A 27,742-nucleotide genomic window follows, 5' to 3' on the forward strand; every position below is an offset into this window, starting at 1 on the left:
AAGATGGAAGCCCCCATTCCAATTCTTGGCCAGAACTGTGGGAGGGACCGGTTCCAGGAAGAAGGGGGTAGAGACTCCTTTTTAGACCCAAGTGCCCGCTGTCCATGACACAAATGACAGTGGTGAGAAAAGCCTTGGAATCCAGGCCCAAATAACACCACGGGCCAGGATCCTCACAGGGCAGCAGGGTGGGGGCAAAGGGGAAATAAGAGGACTTCATTGCTCTGAAAGGAGACGAGGGTAAGCAGAGAAGGAAAGAAGTCAAGAATGGAGGCTGGCACGATAGACTACTGTCCCTGAGACAGGCTGGGAGACGACCATGAGTATGAGGGGCAAAATGCTCTTGGATTCCTGGGTCAGGGGTGAGGAGTCAACAGGGACCCATGCTCTGCTTTCTTCTACAATGACAGTTTCTAGGGAATGTCAGGATGCCTGCTGGAAATTGGTCCCCACCGTCCCCGCCCCCCCCCCCCCAGCTTGCATTAGACTTATTCCTGAATAATGACTCATCCCCAAATTAAAGCAACAGTATTCATTTATTATCTCTCACGTTTCTACTGATGGACATTTAGGTGGTTTCCAGGTTTTTCTCCTTTATAAACACTGACACAATGAATGCATATGCACATGTCTACCTAAGCTGTGTTTCCTGGTATAATTTAGAGGGTAAGGGGTGTATCTGGCTCAAATTCCATCCCCTCTGCCTAACAGCTGTGCAAACGTGGGCATGTTTAACTGCCTGACACCTCAGTTCCTTCGTCCCTGAAAAGGTAATAATGCCTTCCTATAGGGCTGTTGGGAGGGAAATCTCACAGGATTAGCCGAAGGATCACATCATCTAAAACATGTAAAGCATCTAGCATATTTAGCCTCTAAGAGGCACTTTCCCTGCCCGTAAAATAGTGCTATTACTTCCCTGGTTGAATGGTTTTGAGGATTAAATCTCACAGACTTGTGAAGATGAAATGAAATAACCCAAGTAAAGCACGCAGTACTGACCTGGCCCATAGAAAGTGCTCGGCAAATGTTAGCTCTTGTTATGACCCATGATCTCCGCTAAGTTTGCTCTCTTATTACAGGGATTAAGACTACCACACCGCTTCAGAGCAGCTATATTTTGTGTTGATTATGGTTCTTAACAACTGACAATATTTACCGAGGGCAATCTAGGCAGAAGACTTAAAAGCAGACCCTTTAGGGATAGAAATGTACATAGAAACATGTCTCATTAATTTGTTTCTTGTTATTTTCTGTTGGGGAGATCAAAGCTTCTTCCTTAGCTGTAACATGTAAATAAGTGTTCACAGGCTGGTGGGGTGAATGGAATGGGTCCCTCTGATAATCGTCCCCGGGAAGACAAACCCCAGATTGATATTTTCCTTCATGTTGCTCTACCAACATGTTTGCTCCTCCCATGTGCCTTGCCCTAGCGAGGGGACGGGGGACACGGAGAGGGAAGGAGACATTTCAGAGTTCTTGAACTACATGCCTATAAATATTGGATGGGAATGCTAACCCCACAGAGCAACCAAGTCACTAGGTGAACCCCGTGAAGTGTCATGGTGGCTTCAGAATAAACACCTCCAGAAGCCAGGTGGTTCCCAGCTGTTAAAGAGATGTCTGTGGGTTTTCAGAACAAACACCCCCTGCTGGAAAACTGCCAGTTTTAACTGCGCTTGTGACAATTAAGCAAGAGACCTACAAACATATTGCTTAACACCCATCCATCAGCACCCAGGCTGTCCGGAGGGCTGCGCCTGCCTTGTCCTAGAACTTGACATCTCTATTTGGGCCATCTCCCCACAAAGGGTTCCCATCCAGAGAAAGTTCCCCAGGAAGCAACAGGCACCAGGCTGGCAGTCGCACTGCCCACTAGGGTAAAAGCCACTGGGACTGACATCAAACCATGTGGGGCTGTGGAGAGCCAGAGCGAGGCTGGGAGGGAGCACGGGCGTCTTCTTCCTATGGGGCCCCTCTCTGCCTCTCCCTGCTCTTGGCACAGAGAAGTATGTGCTCTGGACACTGTTTGCCCTGACAAACTGGGACCAAGCCACGGATGCTCCATGCCAGCGCAAACAGGGAACGTGATCCTGTCTGCCCAGTCCGCCACTCCATGGGAAGCTGCCTCCCTGACAACTCCAGCGTGGTGGCTCTCAGACTCCACTGAGCACCAGACCACCCTAGAGGTGAGGGAGGGGACAGAGAGGAGGCTTGTTTAGATTCCCCCGCCACCCCCCCCCCCCGGGGCGCCTGGGCGTCTCGGTGGCTTTAAGCGCGTCTGACTTTGCTCATGGCACGATCTCACGGTTCGTGAGTTCGAGCCCCGCATCGGGCTCTGTGCTGACAGCTCCGAGCCTGGAGCCTGCTTCGGATTCTGTGTCTCCCCCTCTCTCTGCCCCTCCCCCGCTCACGCTGTGCGTCTCTCTCTCAAAAATAAACGTAAAAAAAAAGAACAAAGAAGGCAGGTTCCCAGGTCCACCCCTAGACATTCCGACGCTGTGAATGACGCTCCGTATTTGCCAGAATCACATACTGGTAGACAGTTCACCAAACCTGGCCCGCAAACCATGTCGTAAAATTTCTGTGCCATCATTACCAATTGGAAGCTTTTGTGTAAAAATCTTATCTCCAGCCTGTATGAGGCCAGGCCCAGGTCCACATTACCACTTGGCAGGAAGAAGCCAGTACAAAGCAGTTTCTGCCCTGGGAGGCAGGACTGGTGCCCCCTAGTTCACCTTAGCACCACCCCCCCAATACCCGTACAGACGCAGGCACACTCACCACTCTGTCCCTCTCCCCTGGCAGCCCCGTAAGCCTTTGAGTTTACAACGTCTGCTCCATCCCGCCAGGGTGAGGAGGGATAGAAGAAGCCCGAAGAGCTTGCGTTTCTCTTTCCCCAGCTGCAACCAAACGATACTAATGTCCCTGCTAACTAATGGAGTTAAGTCTCCTAACTGCGTTCTCCTGTGTCACCTCCCTACCAGGATGAACTTCCACAAAAGCAGAGTCTTTGTCTATTTTGTTCTCTGTAGTGTCCCCAGAGCCTCGCACAGTGTCTGGGTCACAGGAGGGCGTCAAAAAGAGGTGCTGAGCAAATCAAAACCACAACGAGAAGACACTTCACGCCCACTGGGATGGCAAGAATCAAAAAATGGAAACTGACAAGTGTTAGTAAGGATGTAGAGAAATTGGAACCCTCGTACATTGCTGATGGGAATGTGAAATGGGGCAACCACTATGGAAAACAAGACTAGCAGCTCCTCAAAAAGTGAAACATAGAGTTACCATATAATCCAGCAATTCCACTCCTAGCCATGTGTCCAAGAGAACTGAAGACAGTTGTTCAATCAAAAACTTGTACAGTGTTGTTCCTAACACTATTCCCAGTAGCCAAAAGGCGGAAACAACCCAACTGTCCATCAACTGGATGAATGGATAAACAAAATGTGATATATCAATACAATGAAATATCATCCAGTCATAAAAAGGAATGAATTACTGATACGTATTATGACTTGGATGAACATTGTAAGCTAAAGAAGCCAGACACAAAGGGCCACACGTTGTATGATTCCATTTACATAAAATATCCAGAATTGGCAAATCCATAGAAACAGAAAGTAAATTAATGGTTGCCAGCAGCTGGGAGGAGAGGGTAATGGAGAGTGACCACCTAATGCACTGGGAGGAGGGAGGGAGTTCTCTTTGGAAGTGGTTAAAATGTTCTGGAACATTGTGACTATACTAAAGGCCACTGGATTGTACACTTTATGTATGTATGTATGTATGTATGTATGTATGTATGTATTTATTTATTTATTTATTTATTTATTTATGAAAGAGAGAAAGCACAAACAGGGGAGAGGGGCAGAGGGAGAGAGACACCCAGGCACCCTGAATTGTACATGGTTAAGACAGTGGGGCGCCTGGGTGGCTCAGTCAGTTGAGCATCCGACTCTTGATCTCAGCTTAGTCCTTGATCTCAGGGTCGTGAGTTCAGGCCCCACGTTGGGCTCCGCATCACATCGGGCTTCGAGTTGGGTTCCACGTTGGGCATGGAGCTTACTTAAAAAATATATATTAAAGCGGTTAAGATGGTAACTTTCGTGTTACATGCATTTTACCGCAATTTAAAAAATAGGGTGCCTGGGTGGCTCAGTCAGTTAAGCGTCCAACTCTTGATTTCAGCTCAGGTCACCATCTCACCGTTCATGAGACCAAGCCCTACATCGGGCTCTGCTCTGATAGCCCAGAACCTGCTTGGGATTCTCTCTCTCCCTCTCTCTCTGCCCTCCCCAACACCTCTCAAAATAAATAAACATTTAAAAATACAAGAAAGGAAGGAAGCAGCCACTGCCGTGGTATTATAGTGCTGGGCCCTGGAGAGACAGATAACTATGTCCCATCCTGAGCCTCAAGAATATTCAGGCCAGAAGGGGAGCAAGGAGACAGATGATTCAGTGCAGGGGGAATGCAAATGACCGAGGTGGAGAAAGGGTTTCCAGAAACGGCCAAGCTGCTCGAGTGGAGGCAGGGGTGGGAGACAGCTCCGCCTTTGGAAGACTGCTGATAGTTCTGGTAGCCTGGAGAGCAAGGGAGAGGAAGAGGTGCCTGCAGCGGTGGTCAGGCTGGATTACAGAGGAGCTCACGCACCTGAGCCAAGAGCTCTCCAGTTCCCCACAGGCAGTAGGGAGTCACTGAGGGATTTTAAGAAGGGGAGTTACGCAATCAGATTCGCAGTTTGCTGGTCCTTGAACCTATGGATGTTCCACGAGGCCCCCAGAGCAGCGGTGGTGCCCTACTCCCTTTCGCACCCCTCGGGCCCTGTTCGTTCTTCACTCACACACATATATTAAGGGACTTTCTCATAGGTCAGCTGCCCCGGAAACGGAGACTGAGGTAGAGGTTTGTGTGTGGGGTGGCCTACTGGGGAGAACAGAAGGGTAACACCCACAGGTGAGTAAAGGAAGCAAGACAGCGTAGGGGCAGAGGCTGGACCCGGGTGCATTTGCAACAGACACCGCTTTAGCTGATCCCACGGAAAGCTCCGAAGCTGGGATGTCCTAAATAAGGCAAGGGGCGGGTCTCTGTACCCCTCACTGACTGGTCGGTCACAGGCTGCAGGCTGCTGTCCCGGAGGGGTACAGCCTGGAACGCGGCAGCTCCCTTCAGCTGGGGGCACCTCCCGGGGAGGGGCCGGGGGCGGAGTGCCTGGGTTCTGAAGGGGGATCTGGGCAGGACCCCACAACATCCACTGCCAGCCTCCTGGGCTCAGAGCCCTTTGCAGTCAGGGGTTCACAGAGATGAATGTTGTTCCCTCAGCTTATGCCCCCATCTGTTACCAGAGAGCCAGCCCTCAGCAAAGCTTCCCTCAAGTGTTTTGGGACATCATCTAGAACGTGTTTCCTGTCTTCCCCCCACCCCGTCATCACCAGCTACCACTGCTGCAGCTGTTGAATTCCTCCCCTACCACACCACCTGGCTGCCTGCGCAGGAACAGAGAGCCATAAGGTCTTTTCTGGCAAAATAGGGAAAACTGCCCCCTCCCCTTTGTGACACACTCGCCTAGAGGAGCCCTCAAGAACTCCCGTGCCTCAGTTTACAGGGTTAGCTCCTCATTTGGCCCTTACGGAGCTAAGGGAATAAAAGCCTGGAAAGCTGCGGTTCTCAGCCTGGGCTACCCCGTAGAATCCCCTGGGAAATTAAAAAAAAAAAAAAAAAAAAAAAAACACCAGGGCTCGGCTCCACCTCGGCCCAATGGAATCAGAAACTCGGAGGGTGGGGCCCAGGCACCGGGAGTGCTTTTTCAATCTCCCCTGGTGATTCTAATCCGCTGCCAGGGCTGAGAACAAGTGACCCCGATTTTTATTTACAAACATCAGTCAGGGAGTGTGGAGGACAGAGATGGTTGCGGGGAGAGAAGTGAGGGCCTGACCCAGACTAGAGGTGATGGGAATGGAAAGAAGAGGGTAGAGATCACAGAAGTAGAATGAACAAGGGTCAGAGCAGGGGAAAGTTGGAGGAATCGCGGGGAGGAGGAGCCAAGAAATACTCCTACCTGGGCCCGGCCCCCAGGGATCTTGATTTGATTGGTCCAGGTGGCTGCGAGGTGGGGGTGGGGGTGGGGCGGGTTTCATTTCCCCGGTGAGTCTAATGGCAGATTCCACTGGCAGGCCAAGCCAATAGACAGAGCTCTGGGTCATGGCACCGCCTCTTGCCTTGGGGACCCCACCAAGCAGGTGTCCAAAGTGTCCAGGTGGCCTCCACCCATTGTTGACAGGCCAGCCACGTTTCTCACCGTCTGGACCCCGGGCTGAGGTCTTGAGCAACACCAGTTTCCATCCAATCTAAACTCTAACCCTGGCACGCCCGGCTGGCCTCCTGGGAGAATGTTTGGGGCTGTTCTGCAGGATGTGGAACTGGACAGCTGTTTGGGACTCTCATTCCCCGGGGCGGGGGCTCAGCATGCTGGGCTGTCTGCCTTTCCCACCAAATGCACTGGCATATGGTTTATCCGGTTTAGCATTTTCTTATATAGGTGATTTGTTTCTCCCAGAAAGGAAACAGCTGTTTTCTAAAGACAAGTAGATCGTCTCTTTGTTGTTGATTGTCGTCAAAAGAATCCTTTTTTTTTTTTTTTTTCCAGAATGTGAGGTGGAAAGTAAAAATCACCCTTCGTGCCAACACCTGGAGGTGGCCCCATGCAGGTAGCGCAAAGCCCCTGACAGCCGGGCGCTCGCCTGGCCCTCACAGCCGAGTCTGGCTCTGCTGTTTAGCGTGACCAGCTCCACAGAACACCAGCCAAGGCTACTGGATTGTGAAGGTCAAGACGAAAACAAGACCATTCTGCAATCATGTCTGAATGAGACAAAAACAAGAACGTTGTGCAAACGACAAAAACAACCAAGCATCCCCCTATCCTGGCTAATGGCAACCGTTGTTCCTGTTTTTACCAATTATAGCCTAGCTCCCCTTCTTCGTCCTTAGCACTCCATTGACCAGAATTATTAAGATATCCAATCATAAAACTACCCCCCCCCCCCCCCGGCGCCTCCGCCGCATCCGACCCAGAGCAAAGCCATGCTTGCTGGAACCGTCCCCCCAAAGCCCCAAGCGCAAGCCCAAGCCTGGAACTAATTGCTTTCAGCCTCGTCCTGAGATACCTCGTGTTGCCCATGATGTGCCCCCTCCCTCACTGTAATAAGCAGATAAACCCCACTACCCGTGTATTCCCGGTGGCCTTCAGCTAAAGAGCATCGACACCATAGATTTTGGAACATATCCTTCCAGATATCATTTCCCTATTCACATAGATACAGTTTTATTTTAAAAATGAGAAGGCACTGTGATTCTAATTTGCACTCTTTTTGTTAAATTAACAAACTTTTTTTTTTTTTTTTAAGAGAGAGACCGCGAGGGGCGCCTGGGTGGCGCAGTCGGTTAAGCGTCCGACTTCAGCCAGGTCACGATCTCGCGGTCCGTGAGTTCGAGCCCCGCGTCGGGCTCTGGGATGATGGCTCAGAGCCTGGAGCCTGTTTCCGATTCTGTGTCTCCCTCTCTCTCTGCCCCTCGCCCGTTCATGCTCTGTCTCTCTCTGTCCCAAAAATAAATAAACGTTGAAAAAAAAATTTAAAAAAAAAAAAAAAGAGAGAGACCGCGAGCGCAAGCAAGGGGAGGGACAGACAGACTGAGAGCGGGGACCCAAAGCAAAGTCGGCTCTGAGCTGCCACCATAGAACCGAGGTGGGGCTTGAACTCACAAACTGCGAGATCACGACCTGAGCTGAAGTTGGTCACTTAACCGACTGAGCCACCCAGGCGCCCCGTTAAAAAAAAAAAACAAAAAAACAAAAAACATCATTTTTGAACACCCTATTTTGTTCAGATCCAACTTTGGCTCAGGTCATGATCTCATGGTTCGTGAGTTCAAGCCCCACGTCGGGCTCTGTGCTGACAATCTGCTTTGGATTCTGTGTCTCCCTCTCTCTCTGTCCCTTCCCCGCTCACTCTCTGTCTCTCAAAAATAAAGAAACATTAAAAAATATCATTTTAAACAGCTGCGTCTCTTGTTGTGTGGCTGTTGTAGACTTGCTGATACCATTCTCTAATTGTGTGATGCTGTGTCTCTTTAAGCCCATTGAGAGTAGGCTCATACGCTTTTTTGCTATCAGCCCTGGGCTGCTGGCTGTCTTCGAAAATCCCGATAAGGATCCCCAATCCTTCAGGCTTTGGTGTGGGGAAGCCACAAGTGAGGGTGGAGGTGCTGCAACTGGTCTCCGGGGAGGCAGAGCACAGGTGAGGCAGGACAAGTGGCCACAGATGCAGAGCCACGCTTCAGAGCTGGCCCTGAAAGGAGGCTCCCACTCCCTACCCTGCTCCCAAAGGGTCACCCACCCAAAGATCGGGGACATGGAACACAGCTGACCCTCAGCTTCGAGAACATTCACTGCGTTAGAAGGGTGTCCACTTGAGATAATCAGGCTTGGGAACCATTTCGGTAGATTTCTATTTCAGAGGAAGTTTCTCCAAGGCAGCAAAGCCGACAGAATTCTGAAACAGCAAGGTCAGTTCAGCTCTGAACTAATTTAAGATAAGTCCATTAAATCAATGCCAGGAAATAGGCCTTGTTCTAGCTCAGTGCTTCTCAAGCTTTGCTCTGCTCCCCAATCACCTGGGGATCCTTACAAAAATCTTGATTCTGCAGGTCTGGGGCCAGGTCTGAGTCTTTCTTCCTTTCTCCCTCCCTCCCTCCCTCCCTCCCTCCCTCCCTCCCTCCCTTCCTTCCTTCCTTCCTTCCTTCCTTCCTTCCTTCTAATTAATTTATTTTTAATTCACATCCAAGTTAGTTAGCATATAGTGCAACAATGATTTCAGGAGTAGATTCCTTAATGCCCCTTACCCATTTAGCCCATCGCCCCTCCCCAACCCCCTCCAGTAACCCTGTTTGTTCTCCATATTTCAAAGTCTCTTCTGTTTTGTCCCCCTCCCTGTTTTTATATTATTTTTGCTTCCCTTCCCTTATGTTCATCTGTTTGGTCTCTTAAAGGCCTCATATGAGTGAAGTCATAGGATATTTGTCTTTCTCTGACTAATTTTGCTTAGCATAATACCCTCCAGTTCCATCCACGTAGTTGCAAATGGCAAGATTTCATTCTTTTTGATTGCCAAGTAATACTCCATTGCATACATATGTGTATATATATATATATATATACACATATATATATACATATATATATATATATATATATATATATATATATATATATTTACCACATCTTTATCCATTCATCCATCGATGGACATTTGGGCTCCTTCCATACTTTGGCTATTGCCGATAGTGCTGCTATAAACATGGGGGTGCACGTGTCCCTTCGAAACAGCACACCTGTATCCCTTGGATAAATGCCTAGTAGTGCAATGGCTGGGTCGTAGGGTAGTTCTATATTTAGTTTTTTGAGGACCCTCCATACTGTTTTCCAGAGTGGCTGCACCGGTTTGCGTTCCCGCCAGCAGGGCAAAAGAGACCCTCTTTCTCCGCATCCTCGCCAACATCTGTTGTTGCCTGGGTTGTTATCTTTTTTTTTTTTAATGTTTATTTACTTATTTTGAAAGAGAGAGAGAGTGTATGTGTGCACGCGTAGGAGGGGCAGAGAGAGGGAGAGAGAGAATTCCAAGCAGGCTCCGCGCTGACAGAGCAGAGCTCGACACGAGGCTCGATCTCCCAAATTGTACACTTGTACACTTACCCGACTGAGCCACCCAGGCGCCCCTGAGAGTCTGCCTTTCTAGCAAGCTCCCAGGAGATGCTGAGGCTGTCAGAATAGCCAGGTCCTCACTGTCAGGCTGAGACTTACCCCTAAAAGTCTGGTGAGTCCAACCTCATCTCTTACCAACACGCAGGCAGAACGTGATGATCACCAAGTGACATGTTAGACCTCTCTTCCCACCTCAGAGAAGTCTTCCTGTCCCTCGGAGAGATGAAACCACACCCAGCTAAATGTCCTGCTCTGCGGCAGTTAAAACATGAGTTTTGACACCACATTCTGCTCACGTGCAGCTGTACTTGGGTAACACGGGGCAGCTCAGACAGGAAGGGCTCCCAACCTTCCCATTGCAGAGTTGACCGGGAGCTTAAACAGACCTGCTTCCAAAGAACCCGCTTTCAAAAATCGAATGACCCTGAGGCTCAAGAGTCCCAAACTGGCACCCCCTACCCATCTCTATGGTCGTCTCCATAAAAAAGTTCATTATTCCCAGGGTGCCTGCGTGGCTCAGTCAGAAGACTGTGCGGCTCTTGATCTCATGGTTGTGAGTTTGAGCCCCATGTTGGGTGGAGAGATTAATTAATTAAATAAAAACTTTTTAAAAAGTTCATTATTCAAAATCAAGGGAAGAAAACAAAAAATAGGTTCAAAAGAGTTTAGCTAACTTCATGACTGGCAGATTCATAAAAGATTGCTAAGGGATGTGGGGAATCAGCAAACTGGAGAGGAAACTCTTACCTCCTCAGGCAACCCTTTCTCTCTTCCTCCTTCAGCTATTGGGTCCTTGCACCATCCGGGGTTGGGCGTTGAACAGTATCGGTGGAGTGTGGCCATACGGCACTGTCTAGATTTTCTCACTAAAACCCAACAAGGCTATAGGGTGCCTTCGTGTGTTTCAGAAAAAGGTACCCCTTCCTCAAGACACCTTCCTGACGCTCGCAGGAACAATTGAGCAATAAGCAGTCACACTACAACCAAGCTGTAAATGGCACCCCCACAGTTGTGCAGTGCACAACCTGCACCATCATATGCAGCCACCTCAATGAAAGTCCTCCATTGATCCTTTGAGTTTCACCTTGATCTGTCTTTCCCACTTCAGACCATGGCCAAGGTTCTCTTTTCCTCTCTGGGCGGTGGGTGGGGGGGGGGGGTTGCAACTGGTCCTTGTATTAGTTTCCTAGAGCTGTGGTAACAAATTACCACGAACCGGGTGGCTTAAAACAACAGAAATGTATTCTCTCACAGAAGCTCAAAGGCAGTGTGTCACATGCTCTCTCCAGAGTCTTCCTTCCCGGCCTTGTCCAGCTTCTGGTGGCTCCAGGCCTTCTCTGGTGCGAGGCCGCTTCACTCCAACCTTTGCCTCTGTCTCCGCATGGCCTTCTCGTCCGTATCTGTGAATTACCTTCTGCTCAAAGCACACTTGTCATTGGACCTAGTACACCCTGGATAATCCATGATGCTTTCATCTCAGGATTCCTGATTACATCTGCAAAGATCCTTTGTCCAAATAAGATCATAGTCCCAGGTTTGGGGGATTAGGACACGGACATACCTTTTGGGAGGCCACCAGCCAACCCACCAGAGTCCTGTTGCCTGAGTGTCTTGATTGCAACCTCCAGCCGGTCACACTCAGCAGGCTTCTGACAGATGAGTTGTCCTCCAAACTAGACTGGACCTAAAGGAGAAGTTCCCTCCTGCTACCAGGAGATAAACTTCCTCCTGTGCAGGAACCAGGACGCTCATCCATCCCAGTGCAGTGGAGGCCGGCTCTCCTGTCCACCTAAGGATCATCTGCAGGGTCCCCACGGCTTCTCCAACACCCGGCACAGGTTCCCTGCCATGTGAGCATCTGAGGATTTCCAAGCCACCCATGCCACCCTCAGCCAGCCTGCCAAGGCTTTGGGAGGACAGTGGGGTGATAAAGATCGAACTGCAGATGTGGGGTAAGAGGGAAGGGGAGAGAGAATAATCATAATAGTAACAACATTGATCGCTACCCACACTTCCATGGTGCCTGCCGTGGGCCAAGGCTACTTTCCATCTTTTAGGACTGTTACCACGACAGTCCTTGCAACAACCTTAAGCAGTACGCGTCAGTAGATGTTCTCAACCCACATCAGAGTCAAGGGATCTGAGGCAGAGAGAGACTAAGTCACATGCCCAAGTCTGATAAGTTTCTGAGCCAGGATTAGAACTCAGGCAGTCTGGCTCCGAAACCCACACTCCAGCCAAGAAGAGACATGGTGTAGGCTGGATGGTTCTGGAAACTTGGAGGAGCTACGAATGTGAAGGAAGAAAGGCGCTTCTGAGAAGCACAGCTGAGTTGAGCCTCAGCAGAGGAAGTGCAAGGAGGGCTTGGAAGTCCATTTTAATGACTTCCTTGATAGACAACGCACTTCTTTGAACAGACCTTGGGCAAAGAGCTGTGTGGGCCGTCAAGCCCAGCCTCCAACCCCTCCTGTGTTTCCCCATCCAGCCAACGTATACTCAGGGCAACCAAACGAATACATGAGTGACGTTCATGATCAGGAGAAAGAGAACTCTCTCTCTTCCCTCCCAGCTCACCCTGCTCAAGCCTCCCCTCACTTTTTCCCCACCATGCTCAGGACTGGAAGTCTTTTGTCATCTTACTGCTGTGAGGTGTTGAGGGGGGGGAAGATTAGTGAGGCGAGGTGGTGTGAGAGTCAGAGGGCAATGGAAACACTGAAAGCCAAAAGGGGAAGACAAGGAAGGCTTGACTCCCTGTGTGCGGAGAGATCTGAGGAGGGCTCAGGTGGAGGGGATAACACCCAGCATTCCTTGTAGGTGGGGAGGACGTCATGGGGGGCCTATATCCCACAATTTGACCAAACTCAACCAATCACACGGTTAGATTTAGGAGTTTGATCACGAGGGAGTGTGGTGTTTAGTCTCAGGAATTACCAGGTGAGTCGTGCAAGGGCAGGGACTGGGGACAATTCCCTGTGTGCTGAAACCACCACAGCCTGGCCCTGAGCACCCACTCGGCTCTGTGGGAGGAGGGTTGAGAGCCCGGGAGATGGAGTTCCTGGTGTAGACACAGAGGAGCACAGCTGTGTCCTTTCAGCATTATTTTCTAGTGGAAATTTCAGTCACAGCCAAGTCTTGGAGGTCACGGGGAAGCCAGGAACCTGACAATAACAGAGTAACAGAGTTGACAGTAGATATTTCCTCCTGAGCTAGACCAGAATTTTCCTGGGCAGTCAAATGGAATAGAATGGGCCCAGATTTTGGAGTCAGAGCAGTCTGGGTAGGATTTCTGCCCCCTATCCCCCACCCCCGACCACTTATTAATTGTATGACCTGAGGAAAGTTCCATAACCTCTCTGGGTCTGTTTCATCTTCTGTAAAAATGGGATTAAAAGCACCTCACAAGACGATCAGAGAGATGTTCTGCTCATAGGCCGTCCTTCCTTTGTTTCTCAGCACTGCCGTGAATGCTCTGGTCCAACATACAAATTGAAACTTCCCAGAGCAGGCCTGCCCTTTCTCCCTCCCTCTCCTGCCCTGTTCACTGGGAAAGGACACAAGAGCAGCTCCCACACAGCCCTGGGAAAGGCCCTGAGGAGGCCTATACTGCATCAGAGCTAGCATAGCAGGGGGGCTGGGAGGGGGGTGGACCTGCGGCTCTCAGGCCTGCGGGTGGGGGTGGGGGTGGGGGGGGCTCCCCGGCCTGTGGAGGAGACTGCCGGACTCTCTCACCCAGTGCTTTCTCCAGGTTCCTGGGTACAGGTGTCCACACTTCGCCTCCCAGGGTACCTTTGTGCAGTGCACAAATAACTCACCCAGCTCGTGCCCCTGGGTAGGCACTCCAACCTTGCAGGAAAGGCCCAGAGATATTCAGTGACCTCAGCCCCAGAGAATGTGGGGGAATTCAGTGTGAGGCAGGGCTGACACAGCCAGACCTGAAGGGGAGGTCAGCGTAGGCTAGGAAGCTTAGAGGGTCAGCTGAGGCGTGGTGCCGTGTTTCCATACCCTTGGGAGTCAGTGTGACCCCTCAAGCCCGTAGGAGACAAGCCGGACATGTTGCCAAATGCCCTGAGCCTATCTTCTCCTGCACTGGCAACTGCCCAGAGAAGAACTGTTTTCAGGTTGCTTTCAAGGCTTCCTTCTGCAGCCGTTGGGCCCTGCCTCTTCTGTCCAGGGAGACAGGGCTCCAAGAAGAGGCCCAGAGCTGCTTCCCAGGGCCCCACTGCAGCAGCCCGGGAGCAGGGCCGGGGGGGGCCTGGCCTCCCTGGAGTCCCCGTGATTTGGCATAGGCCTACCAGCCTCTTTTCTAGAATTCTCCCCTCTATCTTCCCCTACTGGGGTGGATATGGATAACACCTACTCAAGGTTGCCAAATTGAACAAATACAAATACACAATGAACAGTTAAATTTGAGTGTCAGAGAAACAACGAATAATTGTTTTAGGATAGATATATCCCATGCAGTCTTTGGAACATACTTCTACTAACAAAATATTCCTTGTTTTATCTGGCTTTCAAATTTAATAGGCCACCTTGTATTTTAACCCTGGCCACACCTCATTCTTTAAATTCTGAGAATGTCCTTTTTCTCTACATCTTATCTGTGGGGAGACAACCGGACATGAGGGTACACGCAAGGCGTTAGTGCTTCTCATGTTTTACAAATATGTATTAATCGGGCTCACCGGTGAATGGGAAACACTCCCAGCGCATGCATATTCTTGAAATTGTGTTCTGGACTTGGAGGATGTGAGGTCTGAGGCCCGATCCATTGGGCCAGGGCCCCAGGGGAGCCTCCAGTTTGGGTATGCTTGGGGATATAAGAACGTATCCTGTCTACTTTTGCCTCCTTGTGCAAAAAGTTAAAAGAAATAGCAACGTTCCAATGTCCAGGGTCACAGGAGTAGGGAGGGGCAAGGGCTCCTCCAGGGCGGGCACAGAAGTCCCGGGTCTCTGCCTCTGGGCAGGTGGCAGGTACCTGAGCCACCTTTGCCACAGCTGAGGTGTTCAAATGCACCTCAGCTTGCAGGGTCTTGCCCTGGCAGCCACCTGGTCCCTCCGAGGCCCAACTCTAGGTCACCGGAGAAGATTTCGTGGAAAAATGCCGGTCCTCTCCAGGCAGCACCCTGGCAAGGGACTGGCTTGGGCCCTCCCTGCCCTTGCAGGGAAACAGGCTTCCTGCTGCCCAGCCCAGCTGAGTCTGGAAGCTCAGAAGCCAGTGCCGTGACGTAGGCCTTCCTCAGGCACACCAGGCGGGGCCTCCTGGGCTGAACCTCCCGGACTCTAGCAGCAGGCTCGCTCCTCCTTCCCACCCCCCGCCCCTTCCCATACCTCTCTCCCAGGATTCCCAAGGACTTTGTCAGTGTGTCTCAGGCCAGCACCACACCCACCTTGACTCAGAGAGTGTGACGATGTACATGCCACTCAGGGGTAGTTCCGTCCAGCTCATGGCACGCATCTGCCTTCCCTGAGCACTGGCTGGGGAGGCTTTTCTTCCACTTTCCATCTCCTTCCATCTCTATTAGGAAGCACAGTGGTTAAGCTCTCAGTCTCAGACTGAAATTGCTGGGCTCCAATCCTGGCTTTCCCACCTGCTAGGTTAAGTTGCTTAACCTGTCTGTGCCTTAGTTTTCTCATCTGTGAAAGGGGGCTGATAATCACCCCTATCTCATAAAGTTGTAAGGATTAAATGAAGCAATGCCTATAAAGAGCTTGGAAAAATGTCTGGCACATAGTGAATGTTTACTAAATGTTACTTATTGGCCATTATCGAGATTTGCCAGGTGTCCTCTGTAGGCATCAATATTTTGTCCCTATAGTGAACAGCACCTAATACTAGGCACTAAAGGGAAGCCATACGAAATGGAAGCTGTGGGGGCACCTGGGTGGCTCAGTCAGTTACGATCTGACTTCAGCTCAGGTCACGATCTCGCGGTTCGTGGGTCTGAACCCTGCGTCGGGCTCTGTGCTGACAGCTGGGAGCCTGGAGCCTGCTTTGGATTCTGTGTCTCCCTCTCTCTCTGCCCCCCCCCCCCCACTCATGCTCTGTCTCTCTGTCTCTCTCTCTCTTTCAAAAATAAACATTAAAAACACATTTTTTTTAAAGTAAGAAATGGAAGCTGTTGTCTCCATTCTCTGCTCTTGTGTCCCCTTGGAGAAATCCTGAAAGTACCTGCATAGCATTTCTGTTGTGCTTTGTGGCCATCTTCGCATGAATCCTTCGAAGGTTCTTCCTATATCTGGGGAAAATCCTACAGTAGAGGTCCATGCCTCCCCAAGGTAGAAGCCAGAAACTTGATTTCCCAGCCTGCCTTGCAGCAAAGAGGCACATGATATAGGCTCCACCAATCAGGTGCATTCACATGAGACCTTGAAGAAGCAGGAGATACCAGGTAGGTACCTCAAGGGCAAATGACTCTCCTCCATACTTTCCTAGGCTTTTCTCTAGAGGGTGTCATAAACTGAATCGTGTCTACCCTCCCTCAAAAAAAAAAAAAAAAAAAAAGATATGTTAGCATCCTAACCCTCAGTACCTCAGAATGTGACTTTTTTGGAGATGGAATCTTTTCATAGATAATCAAGTTAATGAGGTCATTAGGGTGGGCTCTAATCCAATACGACTGACATCCTTACGAAAAGGGAAATTTGGACACTGACAGACACACAGGGAGAAGATGAAGGCAGGGATGGGACGCTGCATCAGGAAGCCAAGGAAGACCAAAGATGGCCAGTGCACCACCAGAAGCTGGGAGACAGGCACGGAACAGATTCTCCCTTGCAGTCCCCAGAAGGAACCACGATGCCAAGACCTTGATCTCAGATTGCCAGCTTCCAGAACTGGGTGAAAATACGTTTCTGTTGTTTAAGCCACCCAATTTGCGGTACTTTGTTACAGCAGCCCCAGGAAATGAACACAGAGGGGAAGTTCCTATGCTTTTGTGTCAAATGGAAACCCCCAGGAGCAGGCAATTTTATCTGGTTTATTTACTGACACATAGATGGTGCCAAAGAAATACATGTTCAACAAATGAGTGTCTTCTTCCTCGTTCACAGCTCAGGCCATACAAGACAGAGAAAGGTCCTACCTTCACAGATGGCGATTTTATCCATTACCATCCAGCTCAGCTGTGGTCCAGGAGGGAACCCACCTGCCAGACATCTGCAGAGCTCCGTGATGCGACGGGGTCTCAGGCCCTGTGCGGGCAGCAGGTTCTGGTGGATGGCCGCCTGGCCTTGTGGCTTTCAGGCCTGGACTGATTACTGAAGAGACTTTAGAAATCCTACTTGCACTCTTTCATTTTAAAACCCATGAGGCTCAGTGAGGGTTTAAATACCTTCCCGACCCATCCCTTACCACGGCATGGCATAGCCACGCAGATAAATCTCAGGTTCTGCTAAAACATACATCAGCATGGACCTTTTCAATATGTCTTCCATGCTATTTTGCTTACCCCAAAGTTTCTCCCTTCCCTTCCCTTCCCTTCCCTTCCCTTCCCTTCCCTTCCCTTCCCTTCCCTTCCCTTCCCTTCCCTCCCCTCCCCTCCCCTCCCCTCCCCTCCCCTCCCCTTCCCTTCTTTCATGCAATGCAGAGTCACAATGAGAAAGTGCCTGGTGGCAGGGAGAGACTCCAAGTTCTAAAGAAAAAAACGATAATTATGCCTGTGGCCAGTACGGTGGTTCTTGTTGCATACTTGCTAGCCTGATTTCTTTGAGACCTAGTCTACTTTCTCCGTGACAATGACTTGGGGGTGGGGGCAAATGTTTGCACAGCATGTTTGACTAGTCTAAGTATGGCTGGAGATCTTCTCTCATTTAGACTGAGTGTATGATTGCATGGATATGAGTATATGTGTCTGAGAAAGAGTGTGTGTGTGTGTGTGTGTGTGTGTGTGTGTGTGTGTGTGTGTTGTGGGGAGTAGACCTAGGAAGTCTCTTTCCCAGAGGACGAAGAGGCAATTGCCCATGTCCTGTGATGTTAAGCTGCCTGCCCAGGCCTCTCTCCATCTTCGTGAGCAGACCAGATCATAATGAGGACTGAAGTCACCCAGATGGGTCACCAGGAGTCCACAGGGCCCTACCCAGCAGGGTTCAGCCTACAGGCCACACCCAAGCCCGTCTGGGAATGGGCCTCCCTGTGGTAAGAAACGTGAGCCTCCCTGATTGTACAGGGGCTGGGCGTGTCCCTCACAGAGCGTCCTTTGTGCCCAGGAGAGGATTGGCCCGGTTTGTTCTGGCAGACTTCCAGGCACTGCCCACCTCCAGCCACCCTGCCCCGGAGCTCCCCGCCTTTCCTCTCCAGCTGGGCCTCCCTTCCTCACAAAGTGCAACCACCTTACTGAGGTGCTTGGGGGGAGGCCTGTGCCACAAATGTGACCCTGGAGCCCCTGGCTAGAGGTCAGGGTGACTCCAAGGACTGCTGTCACGGAGAGGAGAAGCTTCTGGGGCCAGCTCACGTGACTGGGGCGGCTGACAGGCCCACCCTGGGGCACCGGGGACAAGAAAGAGCCTGCTGTCGGGATGGAGGAGAGAATACTGGAGCAGAAAAGCCCCTCTCGCTCAACCTGCCTGCACAGGGGTGAGATACAGCATCTGGTTTGCTGCTGGGGAGACACCATCACTGAAGGTCCACAATTACAATTGCAACTGTTCGTGTTCCTTTAAAAAATTAAATTAAAAAAAGCCCACTAGAAATCTCATGCTTGTCAGAGCCTTCCTCCCCCGCCGTCGGCTCCCATTATGAATCCATGGCATCTTCTGCTGAGAGTTAATTACATGTTGTGTGAAAGATACAGGGCTTCCTTTTACATTTTTTTTTTCCCCTCCTTGATGGGTCCTAACCCTTTCGGCTGTCTGCCTCTGCTTCTTCCCTGTGCTGCAGGAAAGAGGGGCAGGCGGCGAGGAGGAGCAAGCCTGACTTCAGGCCCTGTGCTCCTCAGAGCCTGGCTCTCAGATGCTGACAGCTCAGGGCCTCCCTGCACCAGTGAGCTGGCGACAGCCCTACCCATCCAGGTCCCCCTGCGCCACTGCAGGGAGATCCCAAGTGCCAGGGATTATGACAAAGCGCAAATGGAAGGTGTTGTTTAGGTGCCCGGCACTTCGCCCCTCTGGAACCTACCTCCTTTTGCCCTCCTCCCCCACAAGCAGGGCGTCAGGTGGAGGGCAGCGTGAGGATGGCATCCTGAAGCCATCTGCGTGAAGGCACAGAAAGGGAATAGGACCCCTTCCAGGAGGCTTGATTCAGAGTTTCACAGTTGCTGTTCTTCTTGGTTCTTTTCTCTGATTGCTCCCACACATAGCCAGATATTTCATTCTTGAGATGGCTCACCTTTTCTCTTAAGAGGCTATGACCAACTCCGGAAGCAACAAGTGTGGACTGATACCTTGAATTATTGCCTCTTTGAGGTGTTGAATTTCACCTACAGATGACATGGCTAATTGCACAGCTGTTGGGCCCTCTCCGAGCATGCTACAACTCCCCTTGGCCTTGACAAGTCGCAGCACTGCAGGGCTGAAGGGCGCTCTGGGCCAAACCCCGCCCCAAGGCAAGACACACCTTAAAGTGGAGAACTTTCTACCATCCTCCAATATCATTCCAGTAAAACAGGCAATAAAGGAAACCTCAAGGTTGTGAGTTAAAAGCAATCAGGTCTATAATTACGATTCTCAACTAACTGCGCACAGATTAACCACTTTTTAATGGGGCAAACCTTTCATTGCGGGCTGATGTCCTCCTGCAACTACTTTTCCTAATTCCAAATTAGGGCCCAGTCTGGGAATGTTAATTCGTTTTAATTATTAGCCTTGCCTAGTTTAAGAAGCGCAATCTGCTGCTACTGGATTCCAAAATAAAATACAAACGTGAATTTTCTATTCTTCTGAATATGGTGTTTTGCAGCTTCCCGACTTAGGTACAACCAAGAGTAGACTTCGTAAAAACAAAACAAAACAAAACAAAACAAAACAAAACAAAACAAACAAACAAAAAAAAACCTCCTCTGTTTGGCTTGATCCTTCAAAGCCCAGTGTAGGCTGAGAGGGCATACATGGCTAGTGTGACAAACCACACTGGATTACTGATGGGTGGGGTGTCCCCAGCCTCTAAGGCAGGGGGAACTCAGCCCAAATGTGCAGAGCCTGTGAGAATGCCAATTCCTGGGCCCTGGGCCCAGAGATCCTGATTTGGTGGGTCTGGGGTGGGGCCTAGCATTCTGTATTTTAAAATAAAAATAAAATAAAATAAAATAAAATAAAATAAAATAAAATAAAATAAAATAAAATAAAATAAAATAAAATAAAATAAAATAAAATAAAATAAAATAAAATAAAATAAAATAAAATAAAATAAAAATAAAAAAGCACCGTGGGTAATTCTGATGCAAGTAGCCACAGGTTAAAAACCTCCAGAGGGCTATGGCTGTGGCTTATAAGCGTAGAAATCAGCTGGGCACCCAGCATGCTGCTCTACTCCCAGCCAGAACCTTCCTGGAGTGTATATTCCAGGAAACTATTTATATATCTATTTTTTCAATGACATAATTTTTTCCCCTTGGTTATAAAGCGATTGCAGAGAACTTATATAATGCCATAATAAAAAAAAAAAATAACAGCCACTCATAATCTCTCCAAAAGGGGTGGGACTATCAGCATCACGTTGTGGTTTTTTCTTCTTTGTGTATTTTTTATAAAGTTGACAACATACTGAACAGATCGTGTTATTTCATCTTCCCTCGTGTCACTATTTTTTCCTGAATATACCATTTCTGAGGCTACATAATATCCCCCTCGTGTGGATGTGACTGATTTTAATAACCACCCTTACCTGTTAGATGTTGAACAATAATTAATGATTGTAATATTGAGTCGGATATCTCTACGCATAAAGTTTTATCAACATTTTTGCTGACTTCCGATAGCTAGGTTCCTAGAATTGGATCACTGGATTAAAGGATGTGAATGTTTTTGAGGCTTCTGATAAAGAGATTGCCAACGTGCTGTTCCAATTTGCCCCCTCGCTGGCATATAGTGGAATGCCCCCGTGTTGACTAGCCCTCAGCCTGTACCACAGCCTGTTACCAAAGATATTACTCTTACTGTATGTTATGAGTTGAATTATTTTCCCTAAAAAAAAAAAAAAAAAAAAAAAAAAAAAAAAAAAAAAAATTTGTGGAGTCCTAACCTTATTTGGAAACAGGGTCTTTGCAGAGGCAATCAAGTTAAGAAGAGGTAATTAGGGTGGGCCTCTGTCCAATATGACAGGTGTCCTTACTAAGAGGAGAATGCCACGTGAAGTCACAGATACACAGGGAGGGCATCGCGTGCTAAAGGAGGCAGAGACTGGAGTGATGTTTCTGCGTGCCACGGAATGTGGCCTGAAGCTAGGAAGCGACAAGGAAGGCTTCCACCCAGAGTCTCAGTGGGAGCATAGCCCTGGTGACACCTTGATTTCAGACTTCTAACCTCCAGAATTCTGAGCAAATCAATTTCTGTTGTTTAAAGCAAGTAAATTTCTGTAGCACTTGGTTATGCATTCCTGGGAAATGAATATACGTGTATTTCCTGGATTGGTGTCACCTCGACCAGAAACGGCTGAGGTGCAAAGGACAGAAGAGTGTCCAGTGCAGCCAGTTCATCCGTCCTTCCTGGGAGCATTTCCTGCTCCTGTGCACAGGAGTAAGAGTCCAGGGCCCAGCATGGGACTCTGGGGCCCATAACCCATTAGAGCATCTATTTCCCTCAGTCACATCTCATGGTAGACGGGCACACAAAACATGAACGTTGCATTTTTCTTTCAAACTCTTTGATTTGACTCAATGGAATAAGGATTTATTGGGCTCTTTCAACACCTCCTGGATTAAAGCCTTGTTCAGCGGTTCAGACATGCCTAAGTGTCTGCGCAAAGGTCATCTTTGTCACTGATAAGGCCTCAGACTGATTCAGGATCAGGTTTCTCCCAGGCCCCAAACCCACGATTGGTCAGTAGATTATGCTGCAATTAAATTCCTTACTTCTAGAAATGTTGGTCTTTACTCCACTGGCTTCTGAAAAAGAACCTGTTTCTCTCTCAAGTTGACCTTCTTGACCCTGGACATAACCTGGACCTAAAGAACCCCAAGTGGAAAAAAATTATACACGCTAAGGAAGTTTTTACACCCACAGTTTGAAAATCTAAAACACGTTAAACTACTCTTTACTGAGCATCCCTGACTTCTGGTCCTCACAAGGGCCCTGTGGGTGGGTATAATGGTCTCTATTTTACAGGAAAAGAACCCAAGGCCCCAGCAGATCAGCCGGCTGATGGCCCAAGGTAGCAGAGCTCAGACATGGCAGAGCCAGACGTGGAGCCAAGATTTTCTAAAACAGTGTCCTGGGCCCTCTCGTCTATTATGTGGCCAAGGATGGCTTAGGGAAGGTTAGCTCCTCAGCGGAGCGATAAATGCTACCAGAGGAAGCCAGATGTTTTGAGGAGTTATGCCCAACTTTCGGAGGCAGATATTCCTAATTTAGCTCAGTCTCATGCCCAAATTTTCTGGTATCTGCAGTAATACAGAATTTTGTTACATGACCCCTGAAAAGAGTCTAATCTCTGCTAGTTCATCTTTTGATCTTATATCTCACTTTCAATATATCTGCTCCACAAGAGTTGCAAAAAAAAAAAAAAAAAAGTAAGCCCTCTAAATGCAGATGAGGACTCTTACATTTAATGGAATGCTTTGAAAAAAGTTTTGTGATGAGACAGAGCCCCTCAGGGGGGAAAAGAGAGAGAGAGACAGCCCCTAATATTTTTTTGTATTAACGAACGTATTTACACATGACATGTTAGCTTTAACGAAGTCCATCGGTATTCCTTTTTTTTTTTTTTAATTTTTTTTTCAACATTTATTCATTTTTTGGGACAGAGAGAGATAGAGCATGAACGGGGCAGGGGCAGAGAGAGAGGGAGACACAGAATCGGAAACAGGCTCCAGGCTCTGAGCCATCAGCCCAGAGCCCGACGCGGGGCTCGAACTCACGGACCGCGAGATCGTGACCTGGCTGAAGTCGGACGCTTAACCGACTGCGCCACCCAGGCGCCCCCCATCGGTATTCTTGAGTATGGACTTGCACATGATGGGCTAGCTCTAGTGAGGTGCCCTTATATTCCACTGGCCCTCTGCCCTAGTTCCAACTGCTAAGGGAAGGAGCAAAGGCTCTTCCTGCTGAATGGCCGCTAGGAATCAATGAGGATGATGAGCCAGGGGGCGCAGAGGCTGAGCTCAAGCCAAGAGCAGCCTGGGTCAAAACCCAAGCTGAGGCTCTCATGGAAGCAGACACGGCAAGCAGGAAGCCCCGTCAGACACAAAGGAAGAGTATCAGGCCAAGCGTGGGGCAGAGGAGGGCAGAGATGACAGCTAATTCGTTTCCTCAGGGGTTCCACCAAGGGGGAGCTGCAAAGATGAAACCCTGGGCCTCCCCGTGGGCCTCCGGGTGGAGAAAGAAGTCGAATTCAGCAAAACTGCTCAGGCCAAGCAAAGCAAAGTAAGAGTTACGTGGATGCGTTTAGAGCCAAGTGCACTCAGGCAGGCAGGAGAAAAGAGTTTTGCAGAGAAAGTGGCAACTGAACTGGGCCCAAACCAGAAACATGAAAAATCGGAATGTGAAACAGTGGAGGAGGCAAATCCTACCCAAGGGAGTTCTCAGCCTGAAAAAAAAGATGTGGAAGTTGGGGGTGGCAGTGTCTGTGGCTGAGGTATCCGGCCACAGCTCCCCTCCTGCACCTGGCCTTAGCTCCCAGGATAACCCCCACTGGTCCAGCCCACCAGCTTCCCCGAAGGGCCACCACACAGGGCCCAGGACCTTCCACCACTAACACTTTCCATACCAACCCCTGGCCACTATTTCTGCCCTCTGATGTCACAGGGCTCTGCATCCTGACCCATCTCGGCAAATTAGACCTCTCGACTTCCCAAGAGCTGTCATTCTTAACTCTTTTCTGCAGAGGCCTACAGCGCAGAGCTTCCCAGAAGTCTGGTTCAGTGCTATTTTGAGCGGGACTGGATTGGCAGAAATGAGCCACCCACCCGCACACTTGGGAAAAGGCTGCCCAAGGAGAAGGGGGCCAGGAGCTCCCACTCTGCACGAGTTTGAGTGAGGGTCATATGGGGCAAGCAGCAGCTCACGTGGCCCCTGTCGAGGCTGTACCCACAAACAGCTCTGGACAGATCCGGGCGGGTTCTGTTCACCCAGCTGTTGCGCTACTTCTCCTGCAAGATGAGACACGGACACCCCCCTCCCCGGGGTTGGCATCACTTGTTGAGCCGTGGCTTTGGAAAGAACAGCAAGTTAAATCCCGGAAAGAGACTGAGAATGAAATCCAGCTGGAGGCCCACCAACGACAGTTGTGTCTTGCTCATCCTGGCGGCCACAGCCCCCCTCCTGCACCTGGCCTTAGCTCCCAGGATAACGCCCACTGGTCCAGCCCACCAGCTTCCCCGGAAGGGCCACCACCCAGGGCCCAGGGTGGTGGGGGTGGGGTGGGATGGACAGGGAGTGGAGGAAGCCCAAGCACCTGTGGGGCTCCTCTGCCTTCCTTCCTGTCTGACACGGGCAGGGAAACCTATCAGGGTTAAAGCAGCTTCCGGGTGCCTCTTAGGCCACTGCAAGTGGGTGCTTTTTAAAGGGTCTTTTGCCCTCCGTGAGCACCCTAGAACCACAGGATGCAGCCTCCCCGAGTGGTTACTGAACACCGACTCAGGGGCAGACCCTAGCGCCCAGAGCCGCTACAGCCTTGTTATCCAGACCAAGGCCAGACTCCTTCGCATGTCTCATTCCTGCCTACAGCTAACCCGTCTTCTGTCCTCAAGGGGCTTTGACCTAACATCTCAGGTAGGAAGCAGCTCACTTTCCCAGGAGCCCAGTCATGTTCTTCACACGTTCTTAATATTCTTCCTTCCTCTTTTCATACAGCGGCTTCCTTCCATCTTCCTATCACCACCCCCTTCGCTAAACCACCACCCACCTTCTATTTCCTGAGGTTCTGGAAAGCCTCTCGGCTAGGATACACGTCCTCTTTGAAGGGTGTGAGGTGGGGGGAGTCACCAGCCTCAACCCCATCCCGCCACGGGGCAGGGGAGGGAGGGAGGCTAGGCCAGTGCACCTCTTCAGGCCCGGCTAGAGCCGCTCCCACCGAAGGGAGCTGGACCACCTCCTCCAGACTCACGGCCTCCCCGGTGCCCCGGGGCCAGGGTGTTCACCCGGGCTCCCCTTCCTCCCCCGGAAACTCGGCCTGCGGCCTTTCCCAGCATGCCCCCCTTCCCCAAGCCACTGTGGGGCGGGTCCAGCCACCCACCCAGAGCCGGCTTCAGCACGTGGCTGTGGGGCGGCAGGTTTCCTCTCCGCCCGGCTGCACCGCGGGGCGGTTCTCACCCTCTTTCGCCCCTACCCCCCGTGACTTCTTGTAAAATGCTGCGCCCGTCCCCACCCACCTCCGCCCTCCCGCGGCTGCCAGACCGGGGCCGGCCCCCCACCGCCTCCCCCGGAGGCAGCGCTTTCTCCGCCCCTGGCAGCGGGATCCGCTTCGGAAACTGTTGACTCAGAGGGTGGCCGGGCGGCCAGCGTCTGATGTCAGCTTGGAGTGGGGCCAGGGGAGAGGGGGCGGGAACGCTGGGGGCTGGGGGCTGGAGGCGCGGGGCGCGGGGCAGGGCCCACGGGCGCCGGGCCGCGGCGGGGGGCTGTGCGGCTCGCTCGGCGGCTGCGGCGGCCCGGGCGCCCGTGAGTCACTGTGCGTCACCGGAGCAGATGCCCGGGGCGGCCGGAGGCTCCCGGGCTCCCGCTGACTCATCAGAAAGCCCTGCTGCACAGCCCGGGGGGCGGGACGGCGCGGCGGGGGACGGGGGGGGGGGGGAGTGAGACGAAAGGGGGGACGGAGGGAGTGAGGCAGGGGACAGAGGGAAGAAGGGGGAGGCAGGGGGAGGGGGAGGCGGGGGTGTGTGTGTGGCGGAGAGGCTCGGGCGGGCGGCGGCCGAGGTCGTCTGAGGCGCGCGGGGCCGGAAAACCCCAAGAAGGCGGCCGCGGCGAGGGCGCTGGGGCCGGCTGGCAGCTGCAGGGGTCACCTGCAGCGCGGGCGGGCGGCGGGCGACCGGAGAGGGAACAAGTCCCCGCCTCCCCGCAGCCGGCGCGCCGCGTCAGGGGCCTACCCAGCCCCCCGTGCGCAGTCTGTCCCCGGCGAGCGGGCCCCCGCAGGGTGCGGTGGGGGCGAGGGCTGCGGGAGGCCCCTCGCCCCATGTCGCACACGCCCAGCTATCGGGAGAAGGCGGTCCCGAGACACCAGGGCTGGCCTCTGTGGCGCCCGAGGTCGCGGGGTTCTTCCCTCCGCCCCCTAAGAAAGCCTTTCTGTGTGTCTGGGAAGAGACAGCACCAGCATGCAGGTCTCGACCGTGCATTCCTGGCCTCACTCTTTATACCCCTTCCCTCTCCTGGGGCGTCTACCCTGGTGCTGTAGCCACCACGTGCTGGGTCAAGGCCTGGTTCCAGGGCTTTCCTGTCACTGTTGGCTACCTACAAGACCCCGTGGCTCTCAGAAAATTGAACAGAGGGACCAGAGAACTTCAGGAAGGCTCATGAGCCAGGAGAATTTCTCTGGGTGATTGTCCACCCTGTCCTGCAACAGGGATAAATTCTGTAGCATTCAAGAAATAGGAGACTCTTCTATGCAAGGCGCTCCCCATCCCCTGTGACAAGTGGGGGAAGAAGAGGCACAGAAGAGTCTAATGGTTCTCACTCTGCACATACAACCTAACCAGGGAGGCACCCAGGGCACACGTTGAGCAGAATGGGGGTCAGGGGTAACAAGAGCACACAGAAACCCTGGTGGAGGCTCCCTGGTGGGGCTGGCATTAGGGTAGGGACCTTGAAGAGGAATGATTTGAACAGATGGGGAAAGGACATTCCAGACAGAAACAAATGCCTGGAACCAAAACCTAGAGGCGGGAAGGAGCAGGGTGAGTTCTGGGAATGGCAAGCAATCTAGTTGGACCGGAAGAACGGAGGCTCACAGGAGCATCAGCGGCTTGGCCCAGCAGACAGATGTGGATCTCAGAAGCAGGCACAGTGGCCCAGAGGGACCTGGAGCCACAGGGTTCCGCCCTCTGCCCCAGGGCACCGAGTCATGCCAGTTCCCAGACAGATGGATTCCTTCCAAGAATTCCATAGTCCTGCTCAGTCACAGCTGCTGGAACCTCCCTGCTTTGGATGGCTTTTATTACTTGGTGTCTAATGCAAATCCTCTTTTGTTCAGATTTCAAAGTTTCCTATTCTGTCCCTTGATCACTATCTATATGTATTGATCTCCCTCAGTGTTTCTCGATCCCAGCACATTAGAATCACCTGGGGGTGCTTCCGAAAACAAAAATTTATTTTATTTTTTATTTTTTTTTTAATTTTTTTTTTCAACGTTTATTTTATTTTTGGGACAGAGAGAGACAGAGCATGAACGGGGGAGGGGCAGAGAGAGAGGGAGACACAGAATCGGAAACAGGCTCCAGGCTCTGAGCCATCAGCCCAGAGCCCGACGCGGGGCTCGAACTCACGGACCGCGAGATCGTGACCTGGCTGAAGTCGGACGCTTAACCGACTGCGCCACCCAGGCGCCCCCCGAAAACAAAAATTTAGATGCATGGGCCCCCCTCCCTGAAATTCTACTTCCTTTTTCTGGGGTGGAGCCCAGGCATCAGCTTTCTTTCAATGGGCAGCCAGGGATGAAAAGTACGGATGCAGATGTCACCACTGAGTGCATCCAGGTCAGGCCCACCCTCAGAGTGGGGCCTCCTGGCCTTCAGACTTCCCAACTCCGACAAACCCGGAGAACGGCCTTGGCAGGTCTCCAGGAGCAGTCGGACTCCCTGAAGCTGGAGTTGAAATGTGTTTCCCAGGCATCCACTCTGTAGCTGAGCCCAAAGTTTCCAACAGGAAGGGAGGGTGAGGCTTCTGTTTGCTTCCCAAGAGCCAACTGGC

General features: G+C 51.2%; 1 long non-coding RNA gene across 1 annotated transcript; it reads right to left on the reverse strand.

Annotated features, from left to right (window-relative positions):
- Nucleotides 1–10,977: 10,977 nt before the first annotated feature.
- On the reverse strand, nt 10,978–17,210 carry LOC123383143. The gene is made up of 2 exons (XR_006592573.1): nt 15,927–17,210; nt 10,978–15,272 (listed from the first exon to the last, which is right to left on the reverse strand). It is a non-coding gene; the product is annotated as an uncharacterized LOC123383143 (long non-coding RNA).
- Between the last annotated feature and the right edge of the window lie 10,532 nt (nt 17,211–27,742).

This window comes from Felis catus, chromosome F2 (genome assembly GCF_018350175.1).
Source record: "Felis catus isolate Fca126 chromosome F2, F.catus_Fca126_mat1.0, whole genome shotgun sequence".
Lineage (NCBI taxonomy): Eukaryota > Metazoa > Chordata > Mammalia > Carnivora > Felidae > Felis > Felis catus.